The sequence below is a fragment of the Pimephales promelas genome, chromosome 19 (genome assembly GCF_988280905.1).
Source record: "Pimephales promelas chromosome 19, fPimPro1.hap1.1, whole genome shotgun sequence".
Taxonomy (NCBI): domain Eukaryota; kingdom Metazoa; phylum Chordata; class Actinopteri; order Cypriniformes; family Leuciscidae; genus Pimephales; species Pimephales promelas.
In genome coordinates this window covers 8,296,261-8,303,122 of record NC_142787.1, presented here as the reverse complement: position 1 = coordinate 8,303,122, position 6,862 = coordinate 8,296,261, and the positions used below count along the sequence as shown (strand labels likewise).

General features: G+C 45.8%; 1 long non-coding RNA gene across 3 annotated transcripts; it reads left to right on the top strand.

The window, feature by feature from the left end:
* The first annotated feature begins 798 nt into the window (after nucleotides 1-798).
* Nucleotides 799-2,782, top strand: LOC120477555 (uncharacterized). Of its 3 annotated transcripts, none has more exons than XR_005622419.2 (6): nucleotides 799-813; nucleotides 1,298-1,352; nucleotides 1,829-1,952; nucleotides 2,255-2,294; nucleotides 2,422-2,482; nucleotides 2,585-2,782. It is a non-coding gene; the product is annotated as an uncharacterized LOC120477555 (long non-coding RNA). The 3 variants fall into 3 exon arrangements; XR_016147519.1 differs by lacking the exon at nucleotides 799-813 and adding an exon at nucleotides 1,026-1,040; XR_016147518.1 differs by lacking the exons at nucleotides 799-813; nucleotides 1,298-1,352 and having other exon boundaries at nucleotides 1,649-1,952.
* Nucleotides 2,783-6,862: the final 4,080 nt, after the last annotated feature.

Here is a 6,862-nt window from a genome sequence, read left to right as displayed (position 1 = left end):
GATTTAAGAGAAAGCTAGAAACCAGTAATTTGTACTACTTAAAGAAAGAAAATAGCATACACATTAATTCACTTTTCAATTAGCTTCAATATTCTTTAGTAAATACAATTGTATCACTACATTTTTATCGATAGAGAGACTCAATATACAACGGAAAATCAGACCAAAAAAAAAAACTTCAAACAAGGTTTAGAATTATTCATTTTACTCTTATGAATATGAAATTTACCTAATAAAATTATAGGATTCATCATAACATTTACAGAAGCAGTTTTCAAATTATATGATAACATCTTTGGATGTTAATTCACAGTTATAACCAGATGTTTTTTTTTGTTTTTTTTGTTTTTTACTGGTTTATTTATTTTAAGTAGCCTAATCAAGTTATTTATTTATGCACACCCTGTTTGTATTTTTCATTTCATGGTAGCCTATATTAGGTCTATCCACCTTATTCCTAATTTAAAAAGAACTAACAGCAACAGAAAAGTCATGGACAGCCGAGGACAACTCTATCAAGAGCTTTGATTTCAACCACAGTCGAAATCCAGTGAACGTCACTCTGATTGGCTGAGGCAACATATCATCATAACCCAACCTGTAACGCCAGCCACTCTGATAGGCCGAGGCAACATGCGAGCCATGTGGCGCGAGCGGCGCGATTCAGCGTGTTTTTCACATGGTTGGTTTTTCAAGCAGAAAATAACGGCACAGATGCAAAATCCCAATAAAGGAAGCAGAAAATAACGGCACAGATATTCAGCCTACATCGCCGTCATGATCACTGGTGAACCCATCTCCTCTAAATTGAAGGTAAGTTCGTCCAATCTAGTGAATTCTATGTCCATGTCTACTTATAGTGTTTGGTAGTTTAGCGTTTCACAAACCTGCTGTGATTACTGCCGCGAATGTTCAAGGGCGTTAACCTTAACGGCACAGTTTTTTTGTTTTGCGTTAGCTTGCTGCTCTTAATTCTTTTTTAGTTTCATGTCAATTTGGGACACTAAATTGTATTTTGCACGTTGTTATCTGGCTGCTAGGTAGCTACCATTCTTTGCTAGTAATCAAAACTAACTCGTATTGGGTGTTCAACGGGCTTTTCCCAATGCGTTTACTCTGAATATCGTCAGAAATTATGGAAAAATTATATGTGCCAGGATCATACAAACTCAAAGTTCGTAATGTGCTTGTATGCTCTATCCTTGTTTGTAAAACTGCAACGCTGTTGTGTGATGGAGTGAAATCTTTAACTCCATCTGTTTGTGATGTTTGTTAACGCATTTGTTTTGTCTCTCAGGTGCTGTAAGGAGTGAGGTGCCTTTCCCTGATAGGAGAAAAAACACCTAAACAAGGTAACGTTACGTGTTGTGATCTCATCCTCTTTTCTTTTGATCAGGCCCCAGTCAAATAAACAGTAAAACTAAACTAATTTGGTATTAACGTCTGTGTTTACGGATGACTTTGAGAGTAAGACAGTGGTGAAAACGCCAAAGAGAACTGGAACATGGCATGTTATATTCATTAATGTTTGGCCAAGTTTAAATGTTACTAGGTCCAGTGTTCGATTCACCATCAGGTCCTGCACAGAGATTGTTCGAGGCACACCTTCAGGTCCAGACATGATGGGTCACAGCACGTACAGTGATGGTGCGAGGCACACAGTCTTCAAATCACTGCTATTACTTTGAATCTGAATCAGAAAGAGCTTTATTATCTAGTGTGCTTGCCTTGCACACATAAGGAATTTGTTTGTGTGCTGAGGCTTCCAGTGCACATATACTAACACAACAGGAAACGTATTATAATTACAAAATTATTTTAATTTCAGGTATAACCATATGGAACTAATAAATCCATGAAGACCGATCCCGTAGTGATGCCCCCAGTCCCCCGCCCAGGTCCAGACATGATAAAAGAGTACAGCGCAGTGATCTCAGCACATGACAGGCACGGTGAGTTGTCGGCTGCGTTCACATTAAGCTCATTTAGGATTATTTTGCTATTCAGGTGGTGGTCATATGACCCTGGATGCCTGTTACACAGTGTACACATTGCTTTGAACAAGAAATCAAGTAATTTAGAATTTTTTTACAATTAAGGCCGCAATTTTCATCAAAGTACTTTGCAGTTCACCAAGTTTTATAGATGTATCTCTAATTGTTACAATATTGCAGATTTATTATTTATCATCTTATAAATATGTTCAGTTTCATCATTTGATAATAACTTGTATAACACATTTTTTGTGGTGTAGATGCAGTGACTGAGACTGGGAGATGCAGTGACTGAGACTGGTAAGTATTGATCTATTGGCAGTGGAGAAGACACTTTTAATAGACACCTTCTCTCTTGTGAGCTAGCAAACTTTGCTATTCTAATTAGAGCATTGCAAACCTCACCAAATGTGTTTGTTTATTTCAGTGTTCCAGAAAAATGTCCTGAAACTACTGGTCGACATCCGCCATCGCCTGAAGGAAACCAGGTAGTGGATGCAAAGGAAACATATTTTTGCTTACAAATGTGGGGACTTGGGGCAGATTGCCTTTGCATACATCTAAATCATTGGTCTTTTTCAACTTTGCAGAAGGGATCATGAAATTTGGTTCCATAGCCACTGAGGTGTATGTACATCAAGGTGAACGTGTGTGAGCACCTCAAGCACGCGTCGCAAAGACTTGGAGGTGGAGGATTCACTACGCCCCGATGAGCCTACAGGACTTGAATTAAGAGTTTTAAAGGGATAGTTCACTTTAAAATTAATTTTTGATATGTTTTAGCTTACCTCAAGCGCATCCAAGATGTCTTTGTTTCCACAGTAGTTTCAATTTTTATATTTTTACGTCAAACCATTCTTGTCTGTCAGTCATATAATGCAAATCTATGGGGATCTCTTAAAAGAGCATGCACAGAGAAATCCAGATTAAACATGATTTAATGACTCGTAACTGTAAGTACACATTGATGGCTTAAGATACGAAACGAGCGGTTTGTGTGAGAAAATGAACAGTGTGTGTATATATATATATATATAAAGTGTTTGTTTTCTCTCACAAATCGCTCGTTTCGTGTCTTAGGCCATCAATGTGTACTTAATTTATGAGTCATTAAATCATGTTTAATTTGGACTTCTCTGTGCATGCTCTTTGAGGTGGTGACCATAGACCTCCATTATATGACTGACAGACAAGAACGGTTTGACCTAAAAATATCAAAATTGAAAATATTGTGGAAACAAAGACACCTACATCTTGGATGCCCTTGAGGTAAGCTAAAACATATCAAAAATTAATTTCAAACTGAACTATCCCTATAAATTACATCCTTATTATTTGTTCATAATTCTGCCTCCACTGTACATTGTGTTTGATATATCTGGTGCCCAATTCTGATGCCATTCAGGGCAATTTATTTTTGAATAAAGATGCAATATATTATTGATTTATTTGTATAACTGTAGTGCTGTATGTATGTTATCCCATGTTTCCAGAGGGTGGAGGACATGTTTTCTGTGCTTTGAAGATGTTCTCCTATGCTTTGTACATTGTGTGTTTGTTCTAATAAAGCTATTTCTTTGAATAAACAGTATCTGGCATATGTTCCTTTCTTCAATAAATTCATGTCCTTGATGGTAATAATAGTTTAGTCCATAGGATAACAATGACATGAATATACAACATAATAGCATATCATATGAATATATATAAATAAATTATTATTATTATAATTTTATGTAAGCTGACCAATAATAACAGATCTGCCAACCAATCACGAGTGATTTTCTTGTTTAAATGTAGTGAATTTCAACCAGTACTGAGTGAGGAAATTCAAGCCATTCTCTGGCAAGGCGCGCGCAGTGCTGCTATTCATTGTCACGTGTCTGTCCTGTCGTGTTAGCACATGGGTGGTTTTGTTATGTTGAGCCATGTGCTCTTGTCATTGTTTGATCCTCCCCCTCGTTACCTAATTAGTGTTTGAGTTCTCCCACCTGTTCCCTCTTGATTTGTTCCCTATTTAAGTTCCTTCATGTTTGCAGTCTGTGTTGGATCTTTGTCTTATGTCTCCCCTGTTCCCTGGTGTTATTCATGGTCAGTGTATGGTATTTCAGTTCAAGTTCAGTTTTATGTTTTGTTGAGTATGTTTTCCCCCTCGTGGGTTTTTGCTTTGTGTTTTGTTTTACTTTGTTAATAAATCATCCCTTCACTGCACTTGAGTCCTTCCCTTCACTTTTGTTAAGTGTATCGTGACAGAAAGATCCAACCAACTTGAGGACTCAGCAGGATGGAGGATGAGGACTTTGACTGGGGAAATCTGGATTACGATGACGACTATTTGGATTGCCCGGACTACTTCATCGCCTCATTTGGGTCAAGTCAATTTTCGCCCATCTATAGGGACAGGTCAGGACCCACTTCTCGCCGTCACGGACGGAGAAGGAGGAGGAAATGCCCGTCTGCCCAGCGAGAGACTGTTCAGGTCCCGTCTGCCCAGCGAGAGACTGTTCACGTCCCGTCTGCCCAGCGAGAGACTGTTCACGTCCCGTCTGCCCAGCGAGAGACTGTTCATGTCCCGTCTGCCCAGCGAGAGACTGTTCACGTCCCGTCTGCCCAGCGAGAGACTGTTCACGTCCCGTCTGCCCAGCGAGAGACTGTTCACGTCCCGTCTGCCCAGCGAGAGACTGTTCATGTCCCGTCTGTCCAGTCTGAGACCGAGCCAGAGATCCCCTTTTGCGTGGCTGCGAAAGCTGTGACGAACTATTTGGAGCATCTGGCTCGGATTTTGGAGATGCCAGTCTTTGCTGTTACTGTACCTGAGCCAGAGCCCATGCCTGTTTCAGAGGCGGAGGCCATGCCGGTGCCTGTCCCTGAGCCGGTCCCTGAGCCGGTGCCTGTCCCTGAGCCGGTGCCTGTCCCTGAGCCGGTGCCTGTCCCTGAGCCGGTGCCTGTCCCTGAACCGGTGCCTGTCCCTGAGCCGGTGCCTGTCCCTGAGCCGGTGCCTGTCCCTGAGCCGGTGCCTGTCCCTGAGCCGGTGCCTGTCCCTGAGCCGGTGCCTGTCCCTGAGCCGGAGCTCATGTTGGTTCAGGACCCAGCGTTTTTGTCTGTGTTTGTGTCTGTTCTTGTGACTGTGTCTGTTTTAGTGTCAGTTCCTGAGCCGGCGCCTGTTCCCGAGCCGGAGGCAGAGCCAGCGCCTGTTCCCGAGCCGGTGTCTGGTCCTGAGGGATCTGCTCCGTCCTGGCCGCCCGAGGGATCTTCACTGCCCTGGCTGCCCGAGGGCTCTTCGCCGCCCTGGCCGCCCGAGGGGTCTTCACCGCCCTGGCCACCCGAAGGGTCTTCACCGCCCTGGCCGCCCGAGGGGTCTTTACCGCCCTGGCCGCCCGAGGGGTCTTCACCGCCCTGGCCGCCCGAGGGGTCTTCACCGCCCTGGCCGCCCGACGGGTCTTCACCGCCCTGGGCGCCCGAGGGGTCTTCACCGCCCTGGCCGCCCGAGGGGTCTTCACCGCCCTGGCCGCCCGAGGGGTCTTCACCGCCCTGGCCGCCCGAAGGGTCTTCACCGCCCTGGCCGCCCGAGGGATCTTCACCGCCCTGGCCGCCCGAGGGGTCTTCACCGCCCTGGCCACCCGAGAGGTCTTCACCGCCCTGGCCGCCCGAGGGGTCTTCACCGCCCTGGCCGCCCGAGGGGTCTTCACCGCCCTGGCCGCCCGAGGGGTCTTCACCGCCCTGGCCCTGGCCCCCCGAGGGGTCTTCACCGCCCTGGCCGCCCGAGGGGTCTGCACCGCCCTGGCCACCCGAGGGGTTTTCACCGCCCTGGCCACCTGAAAGATCTGCTCCATCCTGGCCGCCCGAGGGGTCTTCACCGCCCTGGCCGCCCGAGGGGTCTTCACCGGCCTGGCCGCCCGAGGGGTCTTCACAGCCCTGGCCACCCGATGGACTCTGTGTTTTTCCTTCACTGCCCAATGAACTCTGTGTTTCTCCCTCACCGCCCTATGGACTTTCTGTTCCGCCCCGGTCGCCTGATGTCTCTGTCCCCCCCGTCCCGCCCTGGTCTGTCCCTCCCGTCCCGCCCTGGTCTGTCCCTCCCGTCCAGTCTGATGGAGCGTCTGGTAGCCGCTCCGTTGAGGGGGGGTAGTGTCACGTGTCTGTCCTGTCGTGTTAGCACATGGGTGGTTTTGTTATGTTGAGCCATGTGCTCTTGTCATTGTTTGATCCTCCCCCTCGTTACCTAATTAGTGTTTGAGTTCTCCCACCTGTTCCCTCTTGATTTGTTCCCTATTTAAGTTCCTTCATGTTTGCAGTCTGTGTTGGATCTTTGTCTTATGTCTCCCCTGTTCCCTGGTGTTATTCATGGTCAGTGTATGGTATTTCAGTTCAAGTTCAGTTTTATGTTTTGTTGAGTATGTTTTCCCCCTCGTGGGTTTTTGCTTTGTGTTTTGTTTTACTTTGTTAATAAATCATCCCTTCACTGCACTTGAGTCCTTCCCTTCACTTTTGTTAAGTGTATCGTGACATTCATATGCTAATTAGGGCCATTCACACCTCCGCGAGCGCTCCATGCATACGTCATGGTTCGTTTCCGTCAATATGTGGCACAGTGGAACGCGACGTTCACAGTCTGTAAATTGTCGTTAACTGCCGAAAATTAGGGAGATTTCCGACAGTTTACGGGGACGAAAATCCCACTTTTCATGCAGTGTAGTGCACGATGACCGTGACATTTTGGACGGACGGTTTAGCCTGGTGTTCGCGGTGTTCGGAAGCCCCGAGTCCTGGCTGCTAAACTATTGTTGAAGATCCGCTCAGGAGTCATGTCAGACGCTCATATTCCCAACTGTATATTACTGATTCTTGTGATGAATAGAACATTTTGA